This window comes from Fukomys damarensis, unplaced genomic scaffold (assembly GCF_012274545.1).
Source record: "Fukomys damarensis isolate Sample0158 unplaced genomic scaffold, DMR_v1.0_HiC HiC_scaffold_30, whole genome shotgun sequence".
In the NCBI taxonomy this organism is placed as follows: Eukaryota; Metazoa; Chordata; class Mammalia; order Rodentia; family Bathyergidae; genus Fukomys; species Fukomys damarensis.
In genome coordinates this window covers 9,810,824-9,828,709 of record NW_022900942.1, presented here as the reverse complement: position 1 = coordinate 9,828,709, position 17,886 = coordinate 9,810,824, and the positions used below count along the sequence as shown (strand labels likewise).

General features: G+C 38.8%; 1 long non-coding RNA gene across 1 annotated transcript in view; it reads right to left on the bottom strand.

Moving 5' to 3' along the window:
• Positions 1 to 7,152: 7,152 nt before the first annotated feature.
• LOC104853212 overlaps positions 7,153 to 17,886 on the bottom strand; it is a 48,580-nt gene continuing 37,846 nt past the window's right edge. Inside the window, exons 4-6 of the long non-coding RNA XR_777722.2 lie at positions 10,907 to 11,003; positions 9,195 to 9,376; positions 7,153 to 7,377 (exon numbers count right to left, since the gene is read on the bottom strand). This is a non-coding gene — a long non-coding RNA (uncharacterized LOC104853212). The remainder of the gene's footprint in view (positions 7,378 to 9,194; positions 9,377 to 10,906; positions 11,004 to 17,886) is intronic.

Below are 17,886 nucleotides of genomic sequence, written 5' to 3'. Positions count from 1 at the left end.
ATTAACACAGACTTACTGGCTTATGCAACAGAAATTTGCTCCCCGTTGAAAATGTATTCCCCAATGCAACAGTCTAAGGAGGTGGGGCATAATGGGAGGTATTTAGTTCACAAGGACTCTACCTTCACAGATGGATTGAGTGCATGATGACTTCATCAGAGCATAGCCTCACTGTAAGTCTAGGAGCATCTATACTCAATTAGTAATTCAAAAGAGGTCCCATCCCACCCCCCCTGGAAAGCATTTAAGTTGAAGCAGGGACCCAGATGGCAGGTCCGTGCTCCAGCATTCACAGACACTGCTGCTTTGTCCGAGTGAAACTAATCAACAGCACAAGTTTGAGGAGCCTAAGCCTTCTTCAGGGAGGAGGAAGTAGGACTTAGATTAGCCCTTAGGAATATGGCAGGTATGTGGAAAAGAGAAAAAAATCACCTAGGTCAGAAAATCTAATACGTGTCAGGTGCACTTGCAAATGAGCACATGCTTCACCTGGCTATATAGCCAAAGGTACTCAGGAGCAAAACTTAGCAAGGTCACCCAACCCATTCATCCCAGCCTCCTGCACCCTTCAGCGCATTTTTTTAATATATAAATGGCAATAACTTCAGCCACCTCACCTACCAGTAGCAATCTTGGCCTTTCTCATCTTCTCCTGTAGCAACTCTGGAAATCCACAGAAAACTTCCGCGTCCATGCGCTCTCTGGCCATGCTGACGATCCGTCTACACCACTGGGATTCTTCTGTAAATCATTTCAGGTCTTTAGCGGAATGGGTACAGATCTAATGCCAGCAACTAGCAAAAATGCAGTTCCATCCCTGATGAAGGCAAGGTAGTAAGTACAATACAGCAAGCACTGTTAATGCTCAATTTTTAGAATACCTTTATTTAAAAAGCAGACAGTTTGTGTAACCAAAATTCTCACTAAAACAGAATCAATATCTGTAACATACATTTATTTGTTTGTTTATTTGTTTATTTTGTGGGGTTTTTTTGAGATTGGGTCTCACTCTGTATTTCAGGTTAGTCTTGAACTCACTATGTAGAGCGATCCTCCTGCCTCATCTGCCCAAGTGCTGGGATTACAGGCGTGCACCACCACATCCAGCTTTATCTGTAAGGTTTATCTGCCATTTTCTTTATCTGTAAGCTTTATCTGCCACTTCTCTGTTAGATACCAGAGTTTAAAAATTCTTAAAGCACAGTGTCAACAAATTTAAGTATACATTGGGGTAAGTGAGCCATGAATTCCAAGTAGAAAATTTTGATTACTTCATAAATAAGAGAAAGCTTTTCAAAATTTTTATTGGGAGATCATGTGACAGAAGCATTAAATGAGTATTAACAGTATGCAGAACACCTAGAAATCTGTACTGACCAGTAGTAGTTCCAATCAATTTAATGTTAGAGATATTAGTAAGGAAGAGTTAATATGGATTGAAGTCATATACCTGTTGAAAGAAGGAGGGAGAGGAAGATCTAAGACAAATTCAAGGTGTCCAACATGGACAGTGGAGGGAAGAAGGCCATACCCAACACAAATGTGGAAGTCTGGAGGCCAAGTCACGAGCAGGAGAAACGAGGAGCTGGCCTTTGCACAGACTGAATTTTAGTGCCCCGAGAAGACCTTTGTAAATATTTTGGATGAGTTATAGGGACATTATCAATACATCTGATTCAATATGATAAGAGAAACAGTCACATACTCCAAACATGTTTGTGATAAACACTCAATGCACATTTGGCATGAAATATTGAAAGAGTCAGTGAATTTGGCAGGAAGACACAAAAATAAAACCAAAAACAAAATTGAAATGGCATGTGACAAGTTCTAATGTTTACTGATCTCATGTCCATTTCGCCTATAGCACAACCCAGAATATCTCAAGAGCTGTGGCCATTAACATGAGCAGGGACAGAGAATGAGCCTGCTTCCTTCAGTAGCTACTTAGAAATGTTTTAAAAGGTACCAATCAACAGATTTCAGGCAAAAATGTCCAGGTAAAATTTTAAATTTAAAATGGGAAAGGTAAATTCGGACCAGGCCTCACAAGACTAGTGCTTGAAATTTATATGATATACTAGAGGGTTACACACATGTATTTTCAATATATCCTCTGAGTCTATTTTTCTGAGCTAGGGGCTTTTTGAAATATCACATAAATTAAAATGTCCTTGAATAAGCCTTAATTCATGTTTAAATTAATAGAGGGATTAACAGATAAATGAAGACTCAAAATAGCATAGATTTGGAGGCAAGAAATTCACATTTAAATTTTAATTTAATTCAACTTAATTAAAATGTATTAAATGCTCACTTGGTTGTTTGAAGTAAGGAGACCCAGTCATGCAGTGGGCTAGGGATACCCTTTCAAGAGTTGGTGTTTTGAGCCTGTCCTCAGTTTTGGCAGCCAAATGGTTGATAAGAGTTGGGGATAGGGTTTGCCTCACCCCTCTCCCATGAAGAAATGCAGCACCCATGTGTGAGCCAGGTCTCAGCTGTCACCTGGGCGCTCCTAATGCTCATTTCATAAAAGGAGCCGGAACAAGGAGTTGTCAGAATCTTTCCAACACTAAGATCATGAGACAGCAATAATTCACCAACAAGAAATATAAATGTAGACAAAAGAAGCGAAAAGACAACAGACCATCTCTGGGCACTGAGAGAACTGTCCAGCATACCTAGAAGGAGAGTAACTTTGCAAATCACAAAGCTAGGTCCCAGCACTCTACAGCCTAGCTCCACAGCACAGCCAAAGTCCCTACTCTTTTCTCCAAAGATGTGCCATCTCTGAAAGTAAAACTATTATAACTGCCCACTCCTCTCCTTAGGGCCATTGGGTGGAATAAGTTCAGTAATGTAGATGTGGTCTGCATGGGGATTTGGGTCATAATAAATAAAAAAGAAAAAAATTTAATTGAGTTTATTGGTACATTTTAGGTATACAGTACAGTTACATTCATTATTGGAATCTTGTACCTTTACATGACAGATCTTGGTTCTCATTTTTTCCCCTTGTCCCTGAAAAAAGAAAAACTTTTAAACTTCAAGAATATTGGATAAAATAACAAGTAAAACTTGTCTGCAAATAACCAGGCACTAGCTGCAGCATTAGGAAGTTCATGACTTGAAGAGATCCCTAAGATCAGTTTCTCTCCACTTCATAAAATGTGCCCTCAGCCAGCTACGCTAATATCAGCTGACCACAGATACTCTGCATACCAGTTGAACCCACAACGTCTTCAGCCAGTACAAGGCATGGTTTCTCTGATTTCTTTTCTAAAGTTGCTCTACTGAGGAGTAATTGAACACATCATAACATTAATGTTATGTGTATAGTTTGGTGAGTTTGGACAATAGTAGTTACACTCTTATAATCCACCTCCACAATGAGACTATTTCCATCACTATAAAAACCCTTTAAACACTTAAACCCACCCCTTTCCAACTCTGATGCTAGAAAGCCAAGGATTATTTATGGAGTTCCCTGTAAATGGACTCATGCAGTATACACCCCTTGACCTGGCCTGTTTGCTCAGAATAGCAGGTTGGAGATGCAACCTTATGGCTGCATCAATGGATTTCCATTGCCTTTTTTTGCTCTGTAGTGTTCTGCACCAGTTCACCTGATGAGGACACATGGACCATTTCCAGTTTGGGGCTGCTATGCTGAAAAAGCCTATAAACCTTCACATGCAGGTGCACAAGTCTTTGTGTAGTCACATGTTTTCATTTCCCTATGTATATTACTGCTAATAGAATTGCTGGATCATATGGTAATTTCATGAGCAAATGTCAGTCTCACAGATCCAGAGTAGTACTGTCATTCACTCATTCACCAGCAATTAGTTAGAGTCATAGTTGGTCCACACACATAATTTTTGTCATGTGCTACCTTGTTACCTTTATTCAGGTTTGCTTTTACATGAATGCTAAAATGACTATTGTAGAAGCCTAGCCTGGAGGATCTCCACACGGCTCGCAGGACAGAGGTGTATCCTTCCATCTCTCATGACAAGGCAGGTGGAATTCTCATGATTGCTTCAGATTAATTAAAGTGTAGGCCCTAGGGCTGGAGGAGAATTTTAGATTCAGTTTGGATAACAGAACCTTAACAGCTTCTATTAGGAAGGAACAAGAGGAAATGTCTGTTAGGTAAAGAATATGTTTGTCTTTTACTATTTTTAAAAGGGCTCTTATATATGAAATATGTAAAGTATGTGAAATATTCCTATCTATATATTTATAAGAACATAAGTAAAATGTATATGTTTGGAATTACCTATATTTGCATATTTAGCAAATGCATGTGTGAATTGATGATTGACATAAATATATATGCATTCATCCTTTTTTCATTCAATTAATAATTACAAACAATTGTGTTATGGAAACTAATGGGAAGAAGGCCCAGCATGTGGTCCCCTCACATTGCCGAGGAAAGCCACACAGCCACTGACAGCAGGAATGTAGAGCCAGACACGAATCTCTTAATCTTAAAACCATTTCATCAAAACTGTAGTTTCTGTCATGGTTGAATTAAAAGGTTTGGAAATATTCTCTTGAAGTACAGTGCCATAAATAGAAAAAAAAATGTTTAATTATCTATTTATTATGGTCTGAATCTAATTCTGTTATCCAAACTGAATCTAAAATTAGAGAAAATGAAAATGACAGAAAATCTTAGAAAAACATACAAAAGTATCCAACAGTATTCTAGAGATGTTGCATTGGGAAAAGCTATTATATATGTATGGAGAGAATGAGAGAAAGGAAGGAAGGAAGTGGGGAAGAGAGGGAGGGAGGAAGGAAGGAAGGGAGGAAGGGAGGGAGGAAGGTCAGATGTCAGCTGAGGCCCAGTTCTTAAAGGTAGCAGGATCCCCATATCCCTTCAGCTCTGTGCACTCAGTGCACTGGGGAACTGAGCAAATACTAGTTGCTGCCACCTCCCACACCAAGGCTGGAGCTGTTGGAGAGAAATTCTGTCCATTTCACATGGTCAGTATGGATGTCAGTGAGTGGTGATGATATATACATAACCAGGTGCTCTTCTTAACTAGGTATCATTCTACCCCTATTGCTCCAATAAATCTAAATGGCATCTTAAAGCAAGGGAGACATAGCTGCAGTAACATTGACAGAGGACCTGGCTATTAAGCTGTCTGCAGATTCTAGAATCAGTGAAATGTTTGACAGCGCAGGGACAAATACGTATTAGCAACATTGCTTAATCCATGTTTCAAGGGCAGAATTTGAAACCATGCTTTCACACCATGCCAGCTCAGATTGCTGGAAGGATATTGTCATAAAAGAAATGCCAGAGGCCATGCCACGGCCATGACGTGCATCCCTGGCCTTCATCAGCTCACCAAGCCCCCTCAGGCAGAGAATATCTCATAAGATAGAAGGTACGAGGCTTAAAGAAGAAGAATATAAAAAATTTCATAAAACTTTCTTTCAAAGGAATGATCAGATTAACCCTCATGGTCCTGAGGCCCCTTGTTTTTCTTTCCTGGGAGAGTAACATTATTGGAAAAACTCAACTGATCTCAAACTATGGGAATGTCCGCTTATTATGAAAGGTCCAAGACAACCAGACCTGCAGTGTGTTAGTACACACCTTGCCTCTGTCCTCACACACACCATGACCCTCCTGCACACACATGTAAATATACAGGGCTCCAGATTCAGCCATTGTCCGGCCAAACACAAGTGGCACAGCGAGTCTTGATAAAGGTGGAAAGTGTTAAATGGACCACCGTTTCTCATGAGTGACAGAGCATCATACTCTATCAGATCTTCCTTTATGTTGTCAATTTTTCCCCCTCTAAACTAGAATTTTATAGTACCGGCTCTTTTAAAGTTTCTGTTCAGCACAAAATCGAGCATGGTTGCCTCGCTAAGGGGCACATCCAGACAAACAGCAGGACACACCTATAGTGACAGGGGCTGTCTCCAGGTGCCTCTGCCCTCTTAGATTTGGGCAAGTGATATTGAAAGTGATTATGAAATCCAAGCTTGTTGTTGTTGTTGTTGTTGTTGTTGTCATTGTCATTGTTGTCCTTTTTGTTGCTGTAGTGTAGATGGAAGCTAGAGTCTCACACATGCCAGGCAAGTTCTCTACCACTGATCTGCACCCCCAGCCCTTTTTAAACATTATTTCAAGACAGGATCTTTCACTAAGTTAGCAAGGCTGGCTCTCACATTCCGTCTTCCAAAAAACAGGAGAAGTGATACTTTAGTAACTAACTCTTTTTTTAAAGTTGAATTTCAAAGCTAAGTGGAAAATTTAGAAAAGCAGATGGACACAAGTGTATCAGGCTACAGAGGCAATACAGAGTTACGGAACAAGGACAACATTCCATCTACAGTGTGCCTGGATATTTGCAATGTGTTTAGTGGCTGTGTCATAATGGCTCTCAATTGCAAGTTCCAAAATGTTGGTTCTACAATCATTTACTGAGGGTTTCCTACATGCTGGGAATGATGTGTGCACAAGACAAAGGGCAGGAAGATGAGTAAGACACAGCTCCTGCCTGGGGAGAAAACAAACTTGCTTTGAGGTGGTATCTGGGGGTTACTTTGCTGAAACACACCTTGGCTCAGCCCAGCATCTAGAATGACAGCCAATTTAGGCACAGTGAACATGGAGAATCCATCCTTCTCAGAGCCTACATTCAGCAGCAACACAGCCTGGATTGGCAGGGGATAGAAGGTGGCCTACCAATGCTTCCTTGCAGCTTCCTCATATCCCCACTATTAGAGAAATGCCGGCAGGGGAAATCTTTTAGTGGCATTGGCCCCTGACACACATGGTGTTTTGTTCTTTTGACACAGAAGTTGTCTGGTCATAATGAATTAGCAGCATAAGAAAGGTGAAAAAAAATCTACTGATCTCTCTCCCTTCTCCCCTTCTTCTCACTCTGAAAAGCACAAGTATTATAGCTGAGGGTCACTGAACCCCTTGTCTTAAGTAGACCAAGACAGCAAGATACTGGCTCAGTTGTCTTCTGCAAGGACTAGGCTGTGTGAGTTTCTGAGGAACACATGACCCAGAGCCTGTTACTTGATGAGCATTGGATATGACACTGCAGGTCCTCAAACATCCTGTCAGGATGGTGTCACAGAACTGTGGGACCCTTTTGTCTCAAAGTGGCTGTGACTGGCTTTACTGGGGTGCAACCCTTGAAGAAATGTGCCCTGTGAGTTGGTCATGTTGAGTCCCCTGGAAAAAGTCTCCTCCATTTTTCATTTCCTCACTGAGTCCAATCCCACAGCTCCAGGAGCACTTAGCTGATCTGCAATGTTGTGTCCCTGCCATGCAAAACCAAGAGAGGTTACTTTTGATGGCATTTTGGATTTGTTGTGGCAAGATTCCTGTCAAGAAAAAGGTGCAAAGAAAAGGAAATCAATTTGATCTATTTCAAAAAAATAATACATCCTCAAAACCAAGCCAAGTGCACTCATGTATTTGTACCATGGAAATACCGTATGAACACATTTAACTCTCTCCTCAGGTTGCCTAGCCCATTAAACTACAAAATACCTCTAGGAGAAAATCTTGAAATATAAACAGAAAGAGCTTGATGTTCTTCCAGTTGCTGGGTTGGGATTGCTGCTAAGTCTGGAGTAGATATTCAGATTCCCTGCATGGCTTCCCAGGAAGCTAGGAAGGGGCCTCTGCCTGCAGGTGGAACCCACTCGCCTGCCCACACACTTGTCTGTGTGCAGGTGCAGTAAGTCTGCGAACAGTCAGTGGGGTGCTTGCCCTGGCTCTTGGGCTGCCAGTGTCCACTGTGGCCCAGGTGCCACACTCCAGGCAGCCCAAGGCTAATAATGTGAGCCAGCATCGGAACAGGCTGCAGCCAGCCCCAGCTAACTGGAATTGACAGGAGATTGGCAGCTTCACTTTCTGCAGTCAGCACTTGGACACAGACAATCAGGACATGGGGCATAGGACATAGGACACAGGATATAGGATGTAAGCCCAGCCAGCCATGGCCAGTCCTCTGTCCTTATGTGCCTATGGGACCTGACATGGCAGAAAGAAGTGGGAGAAACCAGAATAAGGAGCTCCACGCAATTCCAGTGTGTGTTGGGAGCAATCTGAAGGAGGGAAAAATAGGGCAGGTCTCGAGAAACTTTTCTGCTTTTTTCTCTAGCTTGCTATCACCAAGAAGATTAAATGAAGAAGCAGCAATTGATCTGTGAAATATAATCTAATTTGAAAAGAAAAACTCTCTAGATGCCCTATTCATTCCCCATTGGCAACTGCAAGGATTTGATCAGCATCCACCACTTTTCCAAACCCTGACTGGTCTTTGGAGCATCCTTGCATCCTACAGACAGATGCAAAAAAGAGGATAAAAAGATGATGCACAGGGCACCCTGGGATCTTTGTGAGCAGGTTCCCCCAGGAAAAGGTGTAGGCTGAGCTGGGAGACTCAGGGCAGCCATCTGTGTGAGGGCTATTTCAGGTTTGTCTACATGAGTGACAGCTGACAGCCTCAAGCACTGGATAAGGGCTCTCTGCCTGTACATTTGTGCTGATGGGGAAGAGGTTCCCTTCCTGTCTCTGCTGATTGTGCTGCAGGAGCTGCTCACTAGCACATGCCAGCAATAAACTAGCTCTGCCTGAACCTGCACTTGTCTCTCTGCGGTTGCGCAGAGGCTTCTCAGAAAAGCAATGGTAGTAAAAGGGGCATTGCCAAATCAAGGAGCAGCCCTGCCCTTGGCCCTGGGAAGTGAGGCTTAAGGTCTCCTTTTCTGGTTGCAACAGTAAGTGAGATTCAGAAGCACTAGTTGGAGGCAGAAACAATTCCCAATTGTCCCGCTGTGATTTCCCCAGGCATATGAAGCAGGGAGGAGCAGGGCCTAGGGGGTGTTTCCTGGAGTTTTACCAGAGAGGGATTAGACCTAGGGAGACAGTTAGATCAATATTGCTGGGAGGTCAGGCAAGAGCACATTGGCCTATAGAGCTTCCTCCCGTGTGTATTTCCAACACAATGAAGAGTTTCTTCCTTAGGTTTTTGCTAAGATGTTTTGGACAAGTATTTCTTGAGATACCACCTAAGTAATACCCACTAAGCTTTGTGATTTCATTTCCAAAGAAGCTTGATTTCCTAAAGATCTCTTCAGCCCTAGAAGTTGAAGGCTTTTAGAAAACAATATTCTTCCTGATCCAAAGCTAATACCTAGAAAGATTCAGTGTCAGGGCCCAAAGTGTGGTGCTTCTTGTGCAGACTGCTGGTGGCTCCTGCTGCCGAGGTCTCTGAAATCACTGCTTGTGGACCTTTGTAGAAGTTGTTCTGCTTCACAGACTCTGGGCACAATTGCAGGAATATTTTATTTGTTGTCTAGATCCAAAACATGGTAACTATTTAAACAAAATAATACAAAGGAATAGAAAGAAATCAATGTATTCCATTAGAGATACTGGGGTGGGTGGTGAAAGTCCTTTCACTCGTGTGAACCCAAGGGGCAGAGCAGGAACACAGTGCAATGAACTGCACAGCATCCCTGTGGTCAGCTCAGGAAAGAACACCTGCATCTCCTATAGACAGGACAAGACTTTCTCTAGCAAATTCTTGTTCATAGAACGTAAGCCTTTGCTTGTCATGTGGGTGATGAGCAAACAGCTATTTTTTAAAATTATGAGCCAATTTAGAGTCATATCTCTGTCAGAACTCTACTAATTCTACTACTGATGGCCAGTTTACAAACATTTTAGAGTTAACTTAGCTGTTTGCATCAACACCACTACCATCCTTTTGGTCAGCCCATAGTTATCCTCAGGAAAACATTTGACCAGGGAGTAGATAATGCATTTACTCATCACTTAAGTCACTGTTTCGCTAGAGCATAGATGTTGAGTTTGTCTTGCCTATGAGCTTCCCCTACCCCACCCCAAGAAGCTGAAGAAAAGGGAGAACACTATGTTAAGGGACACGGAAGAAGAAGGTAATTTACTTTTTCTTCTATTTCATGTGTTTAATCACACCAGCAGTCTGTAAATCTGGTCAACTCATGAAGAGGTGTTTCTCCTTCATGGCATGCATGTCATTTATGTCAATATGTTTCCTTCATGGCATGCCAGTATGTCTCCAGATTCTTAAACATAGGGTTTCACCAACTTTCAGACATCTAGCCATCAGCATACTTTTAACAACTGAACAAATTATAATCCTGCATAGTATCTGTCAGTTCCAGCTGTCGAAGAATCAAGTCTGCCTAATATCCTCATCTCCATGCGCACACTGCCCTTGGCCCACCGTTACCATCCCAGACTTAGCTGACCTACCTGGTTCCCACTTCCTCTCCTGTCTTTCTTTGGTCCATTTTTACACATAGCAGCTAAAAGCTTCTGGTCTGAGTTGCAGGTCTCTGACTCAGGCATACACGAAATATTTCCTTGTGATTCTGTGTAGAGTTCAGTTCACTTTGCTTCCTTTCAAGACCTGATCATCTAGTCACCACTTTAATTCTCTGAAAAATACTGATTTCTGGCCTGATTTTCCTAACCAAATGAAGTTCTGAAAAATTTCATGAGTCAATGAAGGATAAAGTACATAATAAATATTCATCCAAGGTAGACTGTGGTAAGTGAGATTACAAATGGAAAAAAAATCCTACAACATATATTTGAGAATATGAAGAAAATATAGACAAGAGTTTGTCATCTTATCCATAATCCTACCTAACTCTCGCTTAGCGTGCAGATTTAGTAAGTACTAATTCTGAGTCTTCATTAGGGTTACTGTTAAAACATCAAAGTCACAGTGGGAGAGGAACAAAGTCATAATCCACCTTATTAGGTGATATAGCTTAACCATTAATGACTTTTAAATAATAAAAAGTGATCATGAGAATTGAGGGCTTTGGAAGAGTTTTATGTGAGGAACCTTACCTCATCTTAATGTCACCTGGTAAGCTCGGATTTCATCTGCACACAGCAACAGTTTCAAGTAATATATAAGTAGTGACACCGTATTCTCACCCAAGACCTGTGAGTCCAAAGATCACAGCTTCACTCATTGTGCTTTAAAAACTTAACATGATATTTTTATTAGGAAGAATGAAGCAAACATCATGCAGACAAACTGAAACCAAAGATATGAGAGAGTATAAAATCTCCATTCACTCGTTAAGATACTCCCCATTCCTTTTAACCTTCCCAATCTCCCTTTTCCAAACCTCTAGAAATGCGAAGCTTCACTGATTTTTAAATAGATGTGTATTACAAAAAGCCCACACCTACTAGATGACAATATCCAAACTTCCAGTTAACTGCAAGTAGAAAACAATCACTAGCATTATCTGCTACTGTGTTCCTTGTGTGTGTGCTTGTGTGTGTGTTTAAAACAAGGGAGTCCAGGAAAAACTTCTTGGAAGACAAAGACAGCAGCTAGCCATGAGGCAACGCTTGATCCAAAAATTACTACTTCAGAAAGAAAACCCCTTATCTGTGCATAACAAAAGGAGAGGTCAGACACTCCAGAAAGGACCTCTAAATGCAATGGCCTGAGATGGTAGTCTTTGATGAAAGGATTGTTCCTGGGAGAAGAACTTACAAAGGAATGTGAGAACAGTTTAGATCATGGCTATACAATGGAAAATAAAATGATTCATTTATGAACCTGTGCAAATTCTCTGAAAAGACTAACTGCAATGCAAAAGAAAACATCACACTCCAGACTGACCAAAACATTCTAAGCAAGAAGGGGTATGTGAATGCTACTTTGAATCAGCTATCACAATTCATAGCCACCATGGTAGTGGCTCAGTTTTGAAAGATACAATATCCGAAGGATGCCAAGACCCATAGGGAAAAGTTTAATGAGTAACAGGATCTTGGTCTTGAAGAATCTTCCATGAAAAACTAATACAAAAGGTTAAAAAAAGACAGTGACTTTAGAATAACTTGCTTTTTAAAAGAGCAGTAACTTTAGAATGAAGAAACTGACATGAGCCAGGTGGCCATGAATAAGACAATCAACATCAGGTGCCACCTGATATACTATAAAAATACATCATTTTGTAATATTAAATATAAATAATCAGGATCTAATAATGAGAAACATCAAACAAATCCAAATCAAGATCCATTCTGTCAAACAAAAGGCCTATACTCATTTATAAAATCAAGGTCATGAAAGACAAGGAAAAACTAGTGAGTCCTTTGAGACTAAAAGAAGCTAAAAGCCATGACAACTAAATATGATTTCTGGTTCCAATGTTTTTTCTTTTGTTTTACTTAAAAGGACATTATTAGGAAAAGTGATAACATTTGAATAAAATTTGCAGATTAGCTAATAGTGTAATACTAGTGTTAAATTTCTTGATTTTTATATTTGTACAATGTACTTGTAAAACAATGTCATTTTTAGAACATAATTCTCATATGCTTAAATGTAAAAGACAAAATCTCTTTAATGTATTCTCAAATGGTTCAAGAAAAAAGGCACATATACAAAGAGAATATAAAGCAATGTGGTAAAATGTTAACATGTGAAAAATCTGGGTGAAAGGTAGGTAGGTATTCTTTGAATTATTTGTATGGCTTTCCTAAAAGTCTAAAATTTCGTCAAAATCAAATAAAATGCAAAATATATAAATTAAATTTTGACTGTTTCTTTATAAGGCAATCCTGCCGAGTGATTTTTTTCACTGATTTTCTATTAAAATAAATTTTGCATTGAGATAAAATTTGTGAGATTATTTCAAAAGTTTGCATAAGACCCTCTAATATGTTATGTAAAATTTCATATATTAAATTCATCTCATGGCTATGGTGTTTTAGACTAGTACCAAATTACCTGCTGCTTCACTTTATTTTTGCCCTACTACTACGAATTCTGTATCATCTTCGATTTTCTAATAGACAATAATCTCACTTTTGTTTGATTGGGGTTTTTATTTCTACAATTGTTTCCAACATTTTTAAAGCTAAATGAATGCTTACTGGTTTTATTCAGGTTATGTCTCTTAATTAAGTCCCATCTTCAAACTTCATAAATCTGTTGTTTTATCTCCTTCTATTGGGTCATAAATTAAGAGGTAAATTAAAGCTAGTCTAAGTAGCAATCACAGAGGTCAGCTAGAAGCTCTTCTGGCTGCTGGATATAAAGCCATCCATGATACTTTCTACACAGCCTCTATGAGATTTGATTCCAATTACTTACACAAGACCACTTTTGTCAAAATGGTGCTTGTTTGTGTCTTCCTAAGAAAATATTTGGTGTTTCCCTTAAGTGCCACATGTAGAATCACACCAAATCTCTTAATGTTCTTATTTTATAGCTTGATGTAAAATAAAAGCCATCATGTCAGTATTACACAATTAATGTTTAAATTAGTAAAATTGCACAACTCTTTTTAATAGATTATTAGAAGTTCTATCTCTATAACATTTGTTCCATTATTTTAGCAATCCTAAATATTTATTTATGAAGTATATACTAAATTCAGGACATTTTGGTTAATATAAGAACTGAGAGGGAAAGAGATATTTAGCATCACATTAACCTTAAAGAAAATCTTTTGGTTCTACACTCTGTCCATATCTCCTTTACATTTATCATATTTTTCCATAAATGTTTGTGTCTCTCACCTACTCTCTTGATGGAAAGAGATGTGAACAATGTTGAATTTCAAGCCTATTAACCAGGACAATGTCTAACACTGGAATCTATACTTTTAAACATAGTTGGAAATTAACTAAAATAAATGTACTGAGGGTCTGACATGGCTATAATGAAAGATGAGTAAGATATCAAAAAGGGATGGGGAAAAAAAACCCTCTTTGGATGAGAAGTGAAGAGGCTGAAAGAATGAGTGTATATTGGAATAGAAAAGACAGATGTCTCCCACAATCCCTCCCGTGCAGCCCTGCCAATAAACCCTCTCAAGAACACTGGGCAGGAACTTTGACTCCTGTTCAAGGTGTAGAAAATACACTCTTCTAGTGGTGAAGAAGTAGAGGCCCAAGATCCACATCAAATTAAGAGGGGATTGAAGACTCAAACTGTTCAATATCTTTGCCTCTGGCAAGGGGTAGGGATGGGAAGTAGTTGGGGAGAGGGCTGGGCAATGAATAGTATCACTTCTCTTTGTTCTTTTTTTTTTTTCTATTTTCCATCATCCTTGAATAAAATAGAAGAGGCAGAGAAGAGATGGCCTAAGAGAAGTGAAAAACCACCCTAAATAAGAGGACTGGACAATCCTGTCTGCCTTTTAAGAGAATGGCACAAATGGATGGTACCAGCCAGGGAATAAGACACAGCATATCCAAGTCCAAAACCAGGAAAATTTCTGACAAACTGTCATCATATATTGCCTTCATAGTAAGGGAATTCTAAGACTGGAGGCATCAACATGACCTGGGAGATCCACAAGAAGGTTCTTAGATGAGGTAGGACATGAAATGCCTGAGCCCTAAAGTATTGGCACCAAAATTATTGGAGCATGCATGAGAGGTATTGTACTTAATGTTGAGCCTTTTGGACAAAAATCCCATGCATATATTTGAATGCAAGATTATATCCAAGCCTCCATTCATACTTCTAATCATGAAGACCCAGCTATGGCCTCGTTCCTAGATTTCCAGCCCAAAAAAGGAGAGAGGAGGGAGAAGAGTCCAAGAGCAGCTCATTGTCCTTTCCATTTCTAATGCAAAAAAAGTTGCCCAAAGTTACATAGACTCAGAAGCACAAGTTACAGAAAATATTTCACAAAATACTAGTTTAAAGTTTGGGAGATAGGACTAAATCCCATAAAGAATGAATATTCAGCAGGCCACTTGGGCCTACATTGTGACAACCTCTAATATCAACAATTCCTGGAGACCAGCCTGGGATACATAGTGAGTTCCAGGTCAGTCTCAACTACATAGTGAGACCCTGTCTCAAAAAACCAATAAATAAATAAATAACACACACAAGAAAACAATTCCTATCTTATATGTGGTAAAAATTAAGCTTCACACTCAAAGTACTTCTTTTCCAGCAAGACATTCTAATACACTAGAAACAAGCAAATAGTGCATAGTAATTATACCCCAAGATCCACAGGAACTTCTCAGAAATGATGGTTAAGTATGAGCCATGCCTGTATTGAACTTTAAATATATGAATGTATTTAACCAGTGAACATTAACAAGTGCTTTAAAAGCACTCACATACACAAGATACTATTCAGGTAGGGATATAGAATTGAATAAGAGCATATAATTTAACCTCTAGGCTCTTACATTTTGGGGATAAAAGAAAAGATACTGATTTAAAAAGGACTTTTATAATTTAAATATAAATGCCAAACAGAATAGGAGTATATACTAGACCATGTATGATATGCCACAATATAAAACTAGAGAGAAAACTGGAAAGATGGGAGAAGAAATCTGAATTTAAAAAAAACAGAAAAATATGTAAAAATTTAAACTATTTTGGTAGGAATGTATCTGAATCTGTCATAATTCAATTCAACATAAATGGACTAAACTCCAGGAAATGATAATTAATATGACAGTAGATTTAATTATTACAACTACATTTGTTTACTAAGACTCATTTAACATAGGATGCTGAAAGAAAATAAAAGTACTTAAAATATATTCAAGAGCCAGACATGGTGGTACATTCCTGTAATCCCATTGCTCTGAAAGGCTGAGGCAGGAGGATTGTACATTTGAGCTCAACCAGGATAACTTAATAACTTAGCAGGAACCTACCTCAAAATAAAAATTTTTTTCTTTCTTTCTTTTTCTTTTCTTTTTTTTTTTTTTTTTTTTTTATTCGGGTACCAGGGATCCAACTCAGGACTTTGCACTTATGAGGCAGGTACAGCACCACTGAGCTAAATCTCAGCCCCAAATAAAAAAAATTACTTTAAAGAGGATAGGCATATAGCTCTGTGTTAAGACCCTGGGTTGAATCCACAGTACCACAAAAATATAATTATGTATATATTTATTTAAACATAAATATATGTATTCTTTAATAAATACAAATTTACTTATAAAAATAGCCATTCAAATCAAGAAAATGACAGACTTGGTATCATTTTATTAATGTTAAACACCTCTGTCTTCAACAGTTTCCAAGAGTTTGTGTGATCATCCTGTGTTCTGTGGTTTCACTTGAAACCTTCTCCTATTCTTTTACCTATCTATTCCTCTCCTCCAAACTCCTTCTAAGTACCCATCCTGAAGGGTAAAATTGCTATATTGAAGAGTTTATTCACTATAAACATATTTTGGGCTGCTCCTTGATTTTGATTTAATTAACACGGTTAAAGGTGATAGAATAATGACTACTACAAATGGTCAATTTCTAAGCTCCGCTTGATATTATTGTTTTGCTGATTGTATCAATTGGGCTCAAGGGTTGTGATTGATTTAATGAGTTGTCCCTTCTGATATTATGGAAATGAGAGTGTCCCTGAGTCATTAGAGACTCAAAATCTAAAGAGCAGCTATATCAGGAAGATCAAAGTACTAACCCAGGAATTAATCCAAGAACAGCCCAAAAACAAAAATAAAAATGAGAAAATACTTAAGAATGACAGAAAGACAGTCTTCCAGTTCACCAACAGCAAACTCTATGGGAAATGAGATGGAAAAGTCTGACAATCAACCACCAGGAACTCATAGCACAGGAAGTAACAAAACAGATCAATCGGAATCTAGAAAAGTTAAAAACAGAAATAACTTCCCAGATAACTACAGATATGCTGAGCACGATGAAAGACATGATTAGAGACTATAGAACAGAAAGTGACAAAAAATAGATGAGCTCAGGACCATGATAGAAGCCATGAATGTCCAGCATAGGAAACAAATGGAAACCTTGAATGTCCAAAATAGGAAAGAAATGGAACCTATGAAACAGATTCAAACAGACATCTAGGAGATTAAAAACTATTGAAAGCATTCACAACAGAATGTACAAATGTGAAGGTCCAATTTCAGATATAGAAGATAGGATTGCAGTCAGTGACCATGAAAAGACAGATCTCTTAAAAACAGTAATGGATCATGAGAAATAGATACAACAACTTCTTGGTAATGCAAAAAATAACATAAGACTGATAGGAATTCATGAAGTATCAGGAGAAACTACAAAAGACTTTAAAAAAATCTATTCACAGAATTAATGATAAAAAACTTCCCAAACAGAGGGGAAGAATAAACCATACAGAAAAGTGAGACATATAGGACTTCAACTAGCCATGATAAAAAAAAATCTACACCTAGACATATAACAGTTAAGATCCCAGAAACCCAACAGAAGAACAAAATACTGCAAGCAGGTAGAGAAAAGAAACAAATTACATACAAAGGAAGGCCCATTAGGATCACAGCAGACTGTTCAACACAAACGCTCAGGTCAAGGAGAGTCTGGAGTGAGGTATTTCAAGCTGTGAAAGAAAACAGCCTCCAACCCACACTGATGTATCCTGCACAACTCTCTTTTAAAATGGATGGGGAAAGAAGATATTTCCATGACAAAGAACACCTGAGAAACTTCATGAATACCAAACCAGCATTACAAACAATTCTAAACAATATCCTAGAAAAAGACAATGAAGGTCACAGCACCATGAGGCCCAACAAAACAAATGAATTGGTCAATGCAAGAAACTAAAGGGAGAGGGAGAAATTTTTAAAAGAGCTAAGAACAGGACAATAACATAGCAGTGTTCAATATATATCAGATATAACCATCAATGTCAATGGCCTCAATTCACCAATCAAGAGAAATAGACTGGCAGAATGGATTAACAAGCAAAAATCTAACAATATGTTCTATACAAGAAACACACCTAGTGCAAAAGAAACTCATACACTGAAAGTGAAAAGATGGAAAATAGTTCTCCATGTGACAGGAG